The sequence below is a fragment of the Eucalyptus grandis genome, chromosome 3 (assembly GCF_016545825.1).
Source record: "Eucalyptus grandis isolate ANBG69807.140 chromosome 3, ASM1654582v1, whole genome shotgun sequence".
Classification (NCBI taxonomy): Eukaryota; Viridiplantae; Streptophyta; class Magnoliopsida; order Myrtales; family Myrtaceae; genus Eucalyptus; species Eucalyptus grandis.
Window position 1 is genome coordinate 30,336,442 of NC_052614.1, and position 14,840 is coordinate 30,351,281.

Sequence of the window (14,840 nt, forward strand, 5' to 3'; positions counted from 1 at the left end):
CACTATGCATTGCACTCAAATGTCTCAATTAAAATAGTGAACTTGGTCTATTTTCTTTATATTAGAAATACACGGTAAAATAGTCATGTGTGGATACACGGTCAATTCATGCTAGAAAAATTGATATCTGCCAATTTAAAATCCCCTTTGGTTTACATAGTGTATAAAACTATTTTACTTGTTAAAAACTAACACCTGAGATTTTTTTGAATAAATAATGAATTTCACAAATTTTGGAATTAAATACTCAAAATTCCAATCAGCACTCAATTCGCAAAAATTAAAATCCAATTGTATAAACTGAACACACCATTGCAATCAACACAAAATTCCAATCATTGGCTATCCCGATCTAATTTTTGAAAAATAATTAATAATTAAATAAATTACCGAAAATTAAATAAATTACAAAATAAATAAATTTAAAGCATTTAATTAAATTAACCTAAACTAACTAGGCTAATTACTCTAACTAACAATTAAATCTAACAATTCTATTTAATTTAATCTAAGTACGCTAATTAAATAAACTAACTAATTCCTAACTTATCCACCTAACTAAACTAATTAAACTAACTAAATATTAACTATACACTTAATCTAACTAAGCTATCCTAAGCATACTTAACATAATTAATCCACCAATTAGCTAACTAACACACCTCTAAGTGTCATTAGCTCACTAATAAAGGATTAGAACGGAACTCATCAATTAGCAAAAAAATCGGCTCACGGCGAGGTCAAGGGACGCTCAGACCGGCTAAAAACAGCCAATGAACTTGCTATTCGGGCCGAGAAAATTGGCACAGAAGATACCGATTTCAATCTTGAGTTTCGAAGGGCTGAAACGGCTTCGAGTGGCTGGCTTCGACGAGTGTTGGGTTGCTCGATTGTTGCTGGATGTGTGGGCTTTGAAGTCGACGATGGAGGCCTTTGGTTGGGGTTTTGACTGAAGAAGATGGAGCTTCGGTCTTCGGTGGGAGGAAGTGGCGTATGTGAGTGGGGGAAGGGTTTTGGTGGAGGTTGATGGTGGAATCGTTTGAGTGGGTGAGGGAGTCTCAGTCAAGAGTGGGACGGTGGTGTGTTGGCATGAGAGGATGCAAGGAAAATGAAAGCTTCAGTGGAGATTGAAAGAAATGGGCAGAGGAAAAAAAAATGAAATGCAAAGTAAAGCAGAGAGAGAGAGAGAGAGAGAGAGAGAGAGAGGGAGAGAGAGAGAAGAAGAAGAAGAAGAAGAAGGCAGAAGAAGGAAGAGGCAGAGGTTGGACGTGCTAAGGAAGCCACGGCTGGAACCAAAAGTCAAGCATTTAATCCATTCAATTTAATGCTTGTCCCCTAGATCTTTAGGCATAAATATCCCAATGTTTCCCCCTAATACTTTCTTGTAATAAAAATCCACAATTTATCCAATTTTGGTGCCAAAATGCAGCCCTCCTCTCTTGATCCGAATTTACCCAACTTTTGCTTCAATTTCAACCTCAAATTCTCAAATTCAAAGTCCAACTTTATCGAAGAAAAATCCCACACATTTCTATAAGTTCCCAACCTCCAATAGCTCAGCTTAAAAATCAAAATTCCTTTCAAAAGAGCTAAACCAAATTTTCGTTTGTTTTCCGAATCGATTTTCCGTAAAAATATCGGAATCTCCAAAAAATCTTTGGAGGATGAGTCGACGTTCCTAAAATAGCTTGTGACACCACAGAATTTACAATTTCTAAAATCGGGTTCAAATTCACGGTTAATTTCACTTCGGCATGCTTTTCGCGTGACCTAGTCTACCGAGTAACTTTTAGGGATTTTTGGTGCAATTGACCCGTGGTCGGTTTATCTCGAGTCACAATGTACATCTTCAACGCATTGGCGACTCTAAATTATCGTGAAAATCTCGAGGTTTCAATTATGAGCACCGGGCACCAAAACGATAGAAAAATTTGTCTAGTGCCAATCGACGAGTATTTTGAAATTAGGTGGAATCACCTATACTCTAATCACATACCTCAGTCAAATCAACTTATCTCCGGTCTCTGATTGATTTCTGATAGTGCTGTAATAACCCTTGCCGATCAACACAGTCGAGTAGTTGATTCCTAGTTGAATTCTTATATCCATTACATTTAGATTCCTTAGTTGCTTCCCCAAATAATCTAGTTATTCCGTGAGTGGCCAACTCAGGGAATAGAACTATCAACACATCGATGAAAGACCCGATTTATTTAATCGAAAACAAAATCTAAAAAATTCAGGATGTCACACCTCGCTGCCAGCTTCTCCCCACCTCCTGCAAGAAGCTATAGTGTGGCCTCAAGTACTCCGCTAGCTAGTTGATTTCCTCAGTTTCCATGAGGCGTGTTCAGGATTCTCATTCTTTTTTTTTTTGGTTTCATGTGTGGATGACTACTAGTTCTAGGAGGCCGCAAGTCAAGAAGGCTTCGCCGGATAGGCCGCCGTCAATTGTGGATAATGGAGAGGGCGAAGAGGACACTACTTTGGCGGAGAGCGTGCATAGCGTTGATCAAGAAATTCTAGCTGATGATTTTGAGGACGATGATTCCGATGGAGTCGTGATTATTGTGGAGAACCAGAATGCTAATAGAACAGAAGCTTCTAACAATACAGCAATGGAGACAATTTTGGTTTTTTTTTTTTTTTTTTTTTTTTGTAGCATTTCTAGTGCTATCTTGGGAATTTTTTTTTCTTAAATCTGTTTGGATACACGTATGCAATTTGCACATTGGTTCTAGTTCATGAATATCTCGCAAATTAAGAATTTGAGAGCATGTTTTCTTTGGGGGAGCTGCAATTGTTTTACAGCTTCAAGCACAGTGACACTATTGATGGTTGATATTGTAGTGTCGCCTATCCTATATATGGGCTTTACTTTTGGCACTATAGCATTAATGTGGTTGAATTGCAATACATCTACATTGCTCAATTATTAGATTGTTCTTTCCTTAAAATTAAGGGCTTAGTTCTCTTGCCCTTCCTTTTTTGTTCCGTTAAGGACTAGAGAGCGAAGGCTCCATTTGCCTCTGTAATTTATTTTCCCGTCTGTTTTACCTATAGAAAATATGCTCTCGTTCCTAGTCTTTTGAATATATGTACATGTTCTTATATGGTGTAAGTTGTTACTTTTATAGTAGGCCATCAAAAGTTCTTTAAAGATATATTATTAATTCCTTCAATTTTTGTGGCTTCAGGCACCATGTTTCGTTGATGGAGTAACTCTCACCATAGCGAGGAAGATGACTCGCTGCACTTCGAATCGAAGGTAATTAAGATTTCAAAATTACAGCGCTTGTAAGGACTGGACATTTCGTAGAGTGTATCTCCTTGATCGATTGCTCATATTTATTTGATTTCCATGGCTGACCATGCAGTTGACCTAAGTCAGTAGTTTTTCTAGCCATGAGAAACCATGAAGTGGCCCTTTTTGCAGACAATAATTTACTGTCAATACACCCCCTTATCTGTACCCCTTTCATATATGTGTTTAATGTCTCATGATGCATTGATTTTCTAGAGTTGTGGAATAATAATCAAAGTTCCTTCCCAGAATATAGGAGAAATACAGTTACATTTTAAGTCCATTTGCATGTAGGTGAATGAGCTTAAGAAAGCTATGGGACCACTCTCTAGGCGAAGTTTGGAGTATTGTGATGATGCATGCTTGAGGGGATACTTGGAAGCTTGAAACTGGAACATAGACAAAGCAAAGAAAATGTTAGATGAGACGTTGAAATGGAGATCAGCTTTTAAGCCTGAGGAAATTAGCTGGGTAAGATGGCTAAGTATCCCAGTGAATGAATACCTGCGCGAGTATTGTGATAGATAATTTATGCCGATGGTTGTTGCCTGTTAAACTTCAATAGATATATGATCCTTGTTACCCTAACTATTGTGTTGACCTGATAATTAATTTTATTTCGTAGACTAAGTTCCTGGTATGGAGAAGAACTGATTTTGTGAATGAATGCGAATGCAGGATTGGTGTTAGTCAACAATAATTGAGTGGCTCTCATTTTTTGTGTCTTCTATGAGACTGCCATGATGCAGTGATATGAAGCATTAGGTGTTGGAGAGTTTATTGTTCAAGGGACAATAAGTGTCCCAGTATATTTTTTCACCCATGCTGTTTCCAAAATCATCATTTAGACAGTTTTAGTTGACAATATGGCTAATGAGCAAGTTGTGTTAGACATGCAATAGTACTTATTGGGATGCTGAATAATGCTTCCATTTGACAATGTGATGCTTACTAAAACAGAAAGAAGTTGCTATTGAAGGTGAAACTGGAAAAGTATACAGAGCAAGTTTTCATGATCATTATGGAAGGAGTTTCTGTATGTACCCTTTGAAAGGCGCCGCTAGATTCTCTTGTGCCAAGTGTCAAACAACTGTGTTGATAGGAATTCAATATTCTATCAAACACTCTTGAGGCAGTCATTAGTTGGTCCAATTCCTGATAGAGATACAATAGCAGACACTACTTTTTTGGTGCACCACCAAGAGGCCATATTCAACTTATCTCGTAGTCCAGCGGCCAACAAAGAATAGAACAACATAGATTAGTCTCATTTTAAAGTTTGCCTGCTCTCTCATGCCATGCCCGTCTCTTTTTGCATTGCTCTTGGCTCTTGTTTCATCTTTGGCTTGGTACATCATCCATCTTTGCATGAGATGCTGTTACAGTTGTAGAAATGCTTTTAAATCCATCATTCTGAAGGCTAATATCCCGAGACCCCTTTTTCTCTCACTTCGTTGTGCTGTTAATATGAGGGGATGTATTTCCTCCTCTTTTTAAATCAAGTTACGAGAATTCTCCTGATCCAAGACTGACGCTTCACATTTTTTGGCGCAGGTTGTGAAGTACTTCTTGGATGCTAAGACTTTTCAAAGGTTAAGTTCGTGTACCCGAAGAACAACGACAGTGTCGAGCCCATGAGATCATTCTTTGATGAGGAGAACCTTCCTACCGAGTTCGGAGGAGGAGCAAAACTGAAGTACGACCATGAAGAATCCTCTAGGCTAACGGCTCAGGATGATATTAAGGCAGCCAGTTTGTGGGGATTTGATCGGCAACCTGAGAAGGCCTTTCATGACAGGAACAAGCATTCTAGAGCTGAGGTGGCTCCTGAGCCTGTCGGGTTGCACCGCCAGCAAGCTGAGCATCTATACTGCATTCGGTAGGTAGATAAGCAGGCTAACGTGCGCACCCGAATGAACAAACGTGATGGTCGTGAACCTGGCTAGTTAGGATGGGTGGCTACTAACTGTCTCCGGCAATACGTGATATTAATACAGAGTACCTACAACTGATGATATAACTAGCATTCTGCTGGTATAACTTCCCCCTGTCGCGGGGACCTGTCTCGATTTCCATATTGGAAAAAATTTGCACCATTTGGTCCAGAAACTTATATTGTTAAACTTCATTCGATATCTAAATTCAACCCGATATTTTCATTGCATTCCTTTTCTCTCAACTTCTCTTCTTACGGTTGATCTAGGCTTTCTGTCAGAATTGCTGAACCAGATAACAGGTCAAGTTCAGGGTTACCCCAAAACTTCTTTCCTGTGCTTGGTACGGGCTTAGGTCTATCATTCACAGGCTTTGCCAAGTTGGACTTGTCTGGATGCCGTCAGCCAAACCATACCAGCGGTTGTTTGCCATCTCTAGCTGATCACATTGAAAAGAAATGAGACAACTTTGATGTTTATCTAGAGAAGCTCCAACTTTGATGTGCGATGCCATCTTCAGTGCTTATTCTTTTGGCAACCTATGTCAATTCCTATCTATAACAAATTGCCAAATGCATAACATGGCACTTCTGTGGAGAACATGGCTTGTTTTCCATCATTTTCTATGGCTGTCAGGACCCTCAGGCTCTTCACGTGGCCGAATGTTGGCCCAACTTCTTTTTCCCTGGAAAGAAGAAAAAATTAGCTTTGTCCTGTAAGAGCAAACACTGCAGCAGTTGCATAAGCTTGGCTTCGGCTTGTTGTCAGTTTCTTTTGTTTATTTGTGGGAGACAAAGCCCATGATTTCCTTCATTCTCTTCTCCTCACAGTTTCTATTCGATTGAAAAGGGATGTTAAGGACTCTATTCTTGCCGGACCTCAACTAATCGGTTATTGTTCTATGTTTGTTTTTTTGAAACAGGTAAAACTAGCCATAGCATCACAAATGCAGCAATAGCTCGACTTGCCCGGGAGACGAAAATGCTCAAAGCGGGGACGGGATAAGGTATTTGAATGTACTTTTGAATTTCTGCCGGGAGAAAGCTTCGAAAGCATATGCTTGCTATCTATCCACTTCCTCCGGCCTTGTCATTGGGACACTATACTTGTCAACTAAGAGACTGGTCTTCCATGGGGATGAGCCTCTTTGCCATTACGCTCCCTCAGGGCAGCAAGAGTGGGTGTATTACAAGGTAACCTTTTCCAATCTTCCTGTAATTGCATTTACTATAGAATACCAGTACAAATTGTTATGCACTGAGCTTTCGTTAGAATCATGATAAGTTTTTATGCATCACAAATTCATAACCTGAGTTAGTATTGTCGAATTGTCTATTGTGACTAGCCTGCTGATTTTATAATCCAAATTCCATGAGAACCTTCCTTTGGAAAGAGCCTGCATTTACTCATCGTCTGTACTACTATCGAGCCTTGGATCATTCTTCTCGTCATCTTATTTTTATCTAAGCACGAAGCATCTTAATGTAGTGAAACATACCTTCGAATAGTCTGTCAAGTTCTGCTAAGCTTCACTCTCCGACCATCGGTTTTTAATGTGCTTTCATCACGATGGCTATCTAGGAGCCACTGCTGCTCGATCAGTTGAGCTTTGTTAGTCGTTCTTGAAAAGGGTTGGATAATTCTGGAAAGTACATCCAGGTCGTTACAGGGAAGGTTATGAATTCTGGTTCATGGGTTTCGTATCGTATGATAAGGCTCTCAAGAACATAAATGAGGCTTTACAGCCCAATCGTGAGAATAACACGGCTGGAAGGATACAAGGACGATCAGTGGCCAAAGGGGGGAAGTAATATTCAATTGTACATGAATAATTTTGGTGTGTTAGTGTGGGTGTGTGACTACTACGAATAACGCCTAGACATGATCTAATCGATGAAGGGGAAGCATTTCATTTCAGTAAACTTCATTGAATATAATTGGTCCAATTTGTTACCATATTAAAATTCCTCAGAAAGAAGGCATTAACATTCCATTGTTCCAGATTTTTATATTGTTTATAATTTTATTTAGTCACTATATGATTAATTAATAATTGTGAAATCTTCTAACGTTGTGGGGATCAATTATGTTCCTGAGTAAGGAATGAAAGAAATAATTTTTGGAACTTTTTCTTGTTAAGAAATTAATTAATTCCTTATGATTTTTAAATATAATTAATGTGGTTACTTAACCAATGTGGTTACAGGAGTCAATTGATCATGTCCGTTTACATTAAAGATGAGATTACATAGGATTTTGACACGTGAAACAACCATTGAAGCCTATTTTACTAGGCTCTTGTACTTTATATAGATATTAGATATTAGTTTAAGAACTCTATTCTTTATTGTTAATTTGGAAACTTTGCGGAACGTCATCAAAGTGACGAGAAACACTTCAATGCCCGTACATAATAGAATAAGAGAAGCTAATGCGTGCATATAATGTCGCCTGGGTTTATATTTTCTGTGATTAAACAATAAACGGTATCAATGGTAGTCCTTATATAAGAGGAGAATGAGGGAGAAGATATTGTCAACTATTCCAAGTTCGACTACTCAAGGATTAAAGTTTAGTCAAAGTTTCAAGAGGCGTGCGCCTCTCCTAATTTACATTGGTAAGCTCGACGTCTACCGCTCTCTAAGGGCACCCTTCCTCTACACGATCAGGAAGTCCTTGCTCAGTAGATGGCATGCCTTGCTCATTGGTCAAGACGTCGTTTTGGCTGGAGTCGCTCGAGAAAATTGGAGGGAAATGAGTGTTTTCTAACGTTTCAACAGCTGCAATCTCATTGCCGTCATCATTCATAACTCCATCGCTAAATCTACCCTTCCTAAAAGTATGGGAATTGGTATCTCTTTGGTAAAATCTTCTTCCTAATTCAACAATCTTTTCCCACAATGAACCCGAAGAACTTGTTACTTCCTGCCAATTTCTTTTAATGAACATAACCATGAAAATGAGGAGAGCAGAAATCGCAGCAGCTCCAGCAATCAGAAATAGACCCCAAAAACTGTCAAGACCTAGGCTGTCGGATGAAACCGAGGAATTTGAATTCTGGCAGTTGGTTTTGGATGTAAGCCACGCATTTTCAATTTCTGTCATTTGAGGCCCTTCAGTCACATTGAGGATTGCTCGCGAAATATCTGGTACCAGTGGAGACCCTTTGGGGAAAACCTGTAAACCAAAAAGAGCTGAACATCAGATTTTTTTTTCAAACAAAGTATTAACAACTTAACCTAATAATTGAAAACTTGGAGGATTTCCTCTTTTAGCTAGAATTGAGGGATCGAGGACTGTACAAAGCCAAATCCAGCAGTTTTGAATGCTGGAATCATGGTATATTTGTTGCAATATTCTGAAAGTATAAGTTTAAGGTAAGGGACTTCATGAAATGCTGCTGCGATCCCGCCTTTTGCACTTCCATTGGAAAGAAGTGCATCACATTCTTCAGGAGACCGATAAGATATAAGTCTTGAATCATCGAATTTCATTTCCTTTAGCATTCCATAAACGAAAGAGCCATGTTGGTAACCCACGTTTTTTCCACTCTTTAGGAGTTGATCCACATCAGTTACAGTTGGTTGAAGATTTTGCACCACCAAAAGAGAGCTCAAGCTTGCTGTATAACTTTGCGTTAGTATAAGTACCACGAAAACCCACACAACCACAACAAATCGTGCTAAGTTGCTGAGCACTTTCTCCCCTGCAATCCAAATTAAGGCTAACTACATAAATTCTCCTACGATAATATGTGAATTTGATGTTCGATTTATGTATTAAAGTGGAAGGTGATTACTTTGTGCAAAGACCACGGTTGAAAAGGAGAACCAGAAGCTCGTGCCAACTTGATGTGTGGCTGGACCCCTGAAGTCTTCGTTAATCTGATGTTCGAGAGTCCATACAACCAATGCTATAAACACAAAAGCATACAATGGTTAGCCAAAGGTCCCAAGTGAGCGGCTTCAAGAAAACCCAAGCCTTCTTGCTCTTGTTGTCCTTGTATGGCACGAGCATTGCACCCCCCGATTCGGTGTATGGTAAGGTGAAATCCACATACAATGATCTGTTCGCTATGATTGTCGTATCACCCACCACTATATCATAATTCTGTTCCAATAAAAGGAGCAGAAATGTTTTCTTTGTCAACAACATTATAGCATAGTAATTTTCAACGTGTATTCCAACAAAATCAAGCACTTGCAATGAGCTCACCTGGTTAAATACTCAATCGATCATGTCATTGTAACTACCAGCGCTACTTCCATTAGGCAAGGCAAATGGAATAAGGTCATATGCCACGGCATAAGGCAATTTTTCTATGACGGCTTGAAAGATGTCAATACAATAGCCAGTGACTTGGGCTGTATTTGTATTAGGATCTCGAGTCACCTTCACGAATTGATTAAAACCATTCTTCACGGGAACTAAGATTTTCAACCTCTTTCCATTTGTGGGAATCTCCCAACCCTTAGGAACAGAGGTTGAATCTCCCGGCCATATTATTGATCTGAGATTACTTTTCAAAGTGGAATATTTGCTTGTGTTGACTGAACTCAAATCTCTTTGCAGCCCATTGTCTAGCGTCCAAAACCCAATCCCTCTTGCTGCATTTCCATTGATATTGACAATCTGGAACGCTGATGATTCTAATTGCCCATCAACTAGCCAAAAATTTCCAGCAAGGCCCGTAAATGTCGTAGTGGCTAGTTCTTGGAGAAGTTTATGACCATTTTGAGATATCCCAATATTGTCGAGATCTGTCGCACTCGTTGAAGCCTTCAACATCTGGAAGGTAGAATTGGCCATACCCATTTCCTCGACAGCCATTGCTAGAGCCCGAGCAGCGTCATAAGCCCTATACCCGAAAATGTTCAACGTAGGATTAAGGATGGATGGATTGTCTTGTTGGAATTTCATCTTCCATCGGACCATGAAATTGTGCAGGTTTGGCGTATCTGGGATATAAGTCTTTATGCCTAGTACTCCTTGCATCGAGCTAGCGACAACAGATGAATCCACAGAACTTAAAAGGTCAGTGATTCCATTAGTCAAGATCCATACATAACCTTCGCTCATCATTCCCACCTCTTTTGCTTTGGCCAATAGTCGAGAACCGAGAGCAGGTAACATGTGAACGATGAACACCCTCGTTTGCATCGTCATTAACTTGTAGAGTTCCTGTAGGATTTGATCGTCCATGGCCGAAGGAGAAATAAGACTCCTATAGGAAACTCGCGTGTCGACTTCTTCCAAAGCATCTGCAAGAGAAGGTATGATGCCTTCTCCAAACTGATTGTCCACATATATGAGGACCAATTCTTTCCAGCCAAAAGCTTGGATGACTGCACTTATGGCATTCACTTGGGATGAGTCATTTTGTGTGGCTCTAATGAAGTAAGGACTCCGAATCGAACTGAGGGATGGACTAGTAGCAGAGAAAGAGATGATGGGCACATGAGACTTGTTTCCAAGGTCAATGATGAAGTCTGCTTGCAAGGAAGCTTCAGGGCCTATTATGGCTTGGACTTGCTTATTCTTTATCAAATCGAGTGCTGCAAGGGTGAACCAGAAAGACGGTGTAACAATACGGCAGATTATGGAAATTCGTATTGGGAAAGGCATAGTATCGATCAGAAAAGTCAATGAAAACTTGATGCGGTATTATAGCAGTAGATATATATAAGAAAAAGGAAATAGGAGTTTGAAGTTGTCAAGGAAATTGTAGTTGATATTATTTAAAGATACAATCCTTTGACCTTATTGTAGGCATTTGGTTGTCGCCATTAGAACAAAATAAAATAAAATAAAAAAAGTGCATAAATTGGCTAAGAACGATTAAGTTGATTCTTCTCCATCGATGAGTTGACCTCTCTACCTCATGGCATAAAAAAATTGCACTCTAGAATCCAAGCCTCACGTTTCAATTCTATGGCTTTTGTAAGGTCAGATCTTTTTTTATTATGTATTATATATCGGTTCTCTCAACATTCATATTAAACAGCTTTCATGTCTCAAAAATTATTTGGTCGATCTTGAAACTAAAATGTTTTTTTTTTTTTTAATTTCTCTATTAATAATACAACTTCTATGGAATTAATTAATCAACGACTCAACTAAACATGACTCGTTATTATAATATTTGGTTCAAAGAAATAATCAGCACAATCATGTAGAGATATCTACCCCATCAATATTCTCCCAAAAAAGAATTTGAAACCGTCTCTATCAATTGTCCGCTCTAAAATGACTATTTTCTAATTTGAAAGGCAAAATAGTTTTATGCTCTTTTCTGAAAAATGTTGGTATGTAGCATGCGTCTTTCACCAGACATTTGTAACAAGAATCATCTATCATTTAAATGCGGACATAACTTTGGAGAGTTATGCTACATTTATAGCAGGACAAGAATCATGAGAGAGCTACATATTCATCAAAGTCGTACAAAAATAAACAGAAGAGTTAAGACCCCATAAACACGTTCAAATTTTGTCTTCAACTCGATCAATTCTATCCAAGTCACCTTCTTTTGGCTAGTTGCTTACCTGCCAGTGGTCCATTGGCGATTTTTCATGATGACTTAAACAACAACAGTCTTTTGTTTGCGGATCGTTTTTTAATGATCTTATTCACAAAACGATAATCTTCCGGTAATTTTAGGGACAGCTAAATGATTTGGCAATAAGAACTTATTTTCAAAGTAGATGATGATTGGCCCGGTTTAATTCAAGAACGACATTTTTCAAAACAAGTTCTAGGATACATCTTTCGTTATCTACATTTCTTTGCATATTATCTTGTCACGGGGCAAAGTAATCTTTTATATATTCTCCACGCGAAAAGGCTTTAAAAAAAATTTGTGGAATTCACGTCGAAAGACAAAAATAGTTTTTTCCCTTTTAACTTATGGAGCGAAACATCATCCTTTTGGACATTTCGACTTTGTCATTCGTAGAAGTTCCAGTAGTACTATTTCAAAGGTGCTGCACCCCAAAACACAAAACCCCATGAAAAAAGTTATAGCAGATTAGAGATTTTCGATTTGTTTCCATTGTATCATAGCAATATCATTTCCGGTTTTAGCTTTCTGAAAGGTACACTCCAAGGAATGAATAAATAAATTAAATTGTTCCACGGTCAAATATTACGGTCGGAGACTATGAATCCTCTCAAGCTAAGCGGTCAAGCTGTCAGTCCAATATGACTGCAAGACTCGGGGGATTATATTGACATATTTCTAACTTCGAGACCCTCCTCATTCCCATTGTGAAAGAGATCGAATGGAATCTTACGTAGCAACTTGATGTTATCTTTGATTTACAACCGACTTGAAAATAATGCTCGAAGATTTAACTGAGAACTCTTTTGAAATTTCATATAAATAGAATCTGAAATGTCCATGTTATTGGCAAATACGTCATTACGAACATTAATTGGTTTTATCTTGCATAATACAAATAGTTGCATAAAATACTTTATCCTCTACGACAGGATGTGTATTAAACCAAAACCAAACCACTTCCAAGTTCAAGCAGAGATTAAACCATAAATGTTCGGTAAAAAGAAAGATTAATCAAACAAACTTCCACACGATCAATAGAAGTACAAAAAAATCCAAAAAGTGATGCCGTCATATAATTCTGGACCAGCAGCATGAGCAGTTAGTGCATTAGAGAGAGAGAGAGAGAGAGAGAGAGAGAGAGAGAGAGAGAGAACCTGCAGCAGCAGCAGCAACCTCATCTTGTTTGGAATCTCTAACGTTGAGGACGAGCCTGGTCTTGTAGGACGGGTTTGAACTATAAAAGTCAGAGAGAGACATTTTAATGCAGCTCAATCCCATCTTACCTACCCACTTCTCCAGATCAAGTACCACCCCAACGTTCACCGGGATCGTTGTTGCATTGTTGCTGTTACTGCTTTGCGCCACAGCGACCCAAGGGCCTTCACAGAAGGTCGTGAGGATTGCGAAAAAGGAGAGAGTCATAAAGAGGAGCTTTTCAGCATCGAAGGAAATTCTTGCTGGAAACATTGGAAAGTGTCTTACGAAAAGGCAAGTGTGAGTTTGTAAGAGAGGAGAAAGAGAAAGATACTCTGAGGACATTCTGACGCTGAAGATGTATTTATATTGTGGTAGAGCTTTGAAAAGTAAGACGATGCATTGACAGCTTCCATTCAAGGATTGCTCGACGTGGGCGGGGCCCATCTGGGATTGCTCGACCTCCGGCGGTACCAACACTTCATCTTTTGTTTTTCCCAAGTCATTATTTAGGATAAATAATATCAGAAATTCTTTGACCCCAGGATTGTTTATATCGTCGTTTTTTCCCTGTTATTTCCATCTTGCTTTTAAAAACTGATGATGGAACTGGGTTTGAGTGCTAGAGACGCATTGAATTTTAAAGACTAAGAAATGTAGAGTCGCCAATATGATGTATATGCGACTCATCGTTTAGTGATTTGTTTATGTATTTTCTCAGGCCAATATGGAGGAAGATGTCGTAGATAGAGACTACTTTAGATGGAGTTAATCCAACATGCATAAGCTCTTGTAAGGTAGGACATGATTGTGCACGAACAAGAAGATGAAATTACCCGATGGTTCTCAATTATTATGAGAACTGAGTTCGAATTGAACTTTCTAGCAATTTATAACTTTTATTAACGTCATTTCCCTGGTCCAGCTTCTTTGTTACGTAAACCGAAGGATCAACCTCTTATATAAATGTTACATAGCCGCAACTTGCCTTATTGGCGTCTCTTTTCTGCGGAAGAAGAGAGGTCAAGAGCTCCGACTTTGACTTTCCTCGGGAGGGTAAAGTGGGTCAATTGAGAACCTTGCACGGTGGAACCAGATTCAACAAGAATCTAAGATAAAAGTTAATTCAAGCCCAGTTGATTCTCGTAAATGAATCTGTACATGAAATACGAAATTCTTGTCAGCTGAACTCTGAATAATAATCAACAAAGTTATCACCTTCTAGAATAAATTATGTATTTATATTAAATAAATCTTCAATAACCCTAATCCAAAGATGATAGACGGAACTAACACAAAAATATCAAGTCGACTAAAATTATGCAAAGATATAAGATTCAATGTCGAAATCTAACGAGCTCACCAAATTAGCATTACAGGCCCAGCGGAACCTTCTAAATAATTAATTTATGGCCTCCTTACAAGTTTCATCATTTTGGATGCTCTGGAAAATCTTTAGGACCCACTTTTGATATAAAACCGGTAAACCCTTGTCTCATATAGCTAGTAAGAACATATAGACCAAGCTCATTTAGATCGTTCATCATGTTGGTCCCAAGGTATGACCCAAATAATTAGTGTTTCGGTGATATTGGTGGAGATGATTTACAGCCATTCAATAGCTTCTCCATAGAGCAAAAATACATTTCATGGTCAAATAGAACATGCAGACTAAGTTCATCTAGACCCTTGGTCACATGACTCTTATGTTCAGACATACTTAATTAATAAATCATATAACATTATAACATGTACAAATTGTGCAATAACTAATTTTTTTATTTATCTTAGGGGATAAAAAAACGCGACATGTATACACCTATAGGTAAACCTAAGAATTCCACAC

At 38.6% G+C, this 14,840-nt stretch overlaps 1 pseudogene; it reads right to left on the reverse strand.

The window, feature by feature from the left end:
* Positions 1 to 7,710: 7,710 nt before the first annotated feature.
* On the reverse strand, positions 7,711 to 13,299 carry LOC120292145 (annotated as a pseudogene).
* Positions 13,300 to 14,840: the final 1,541 nt, after the last annotated feature.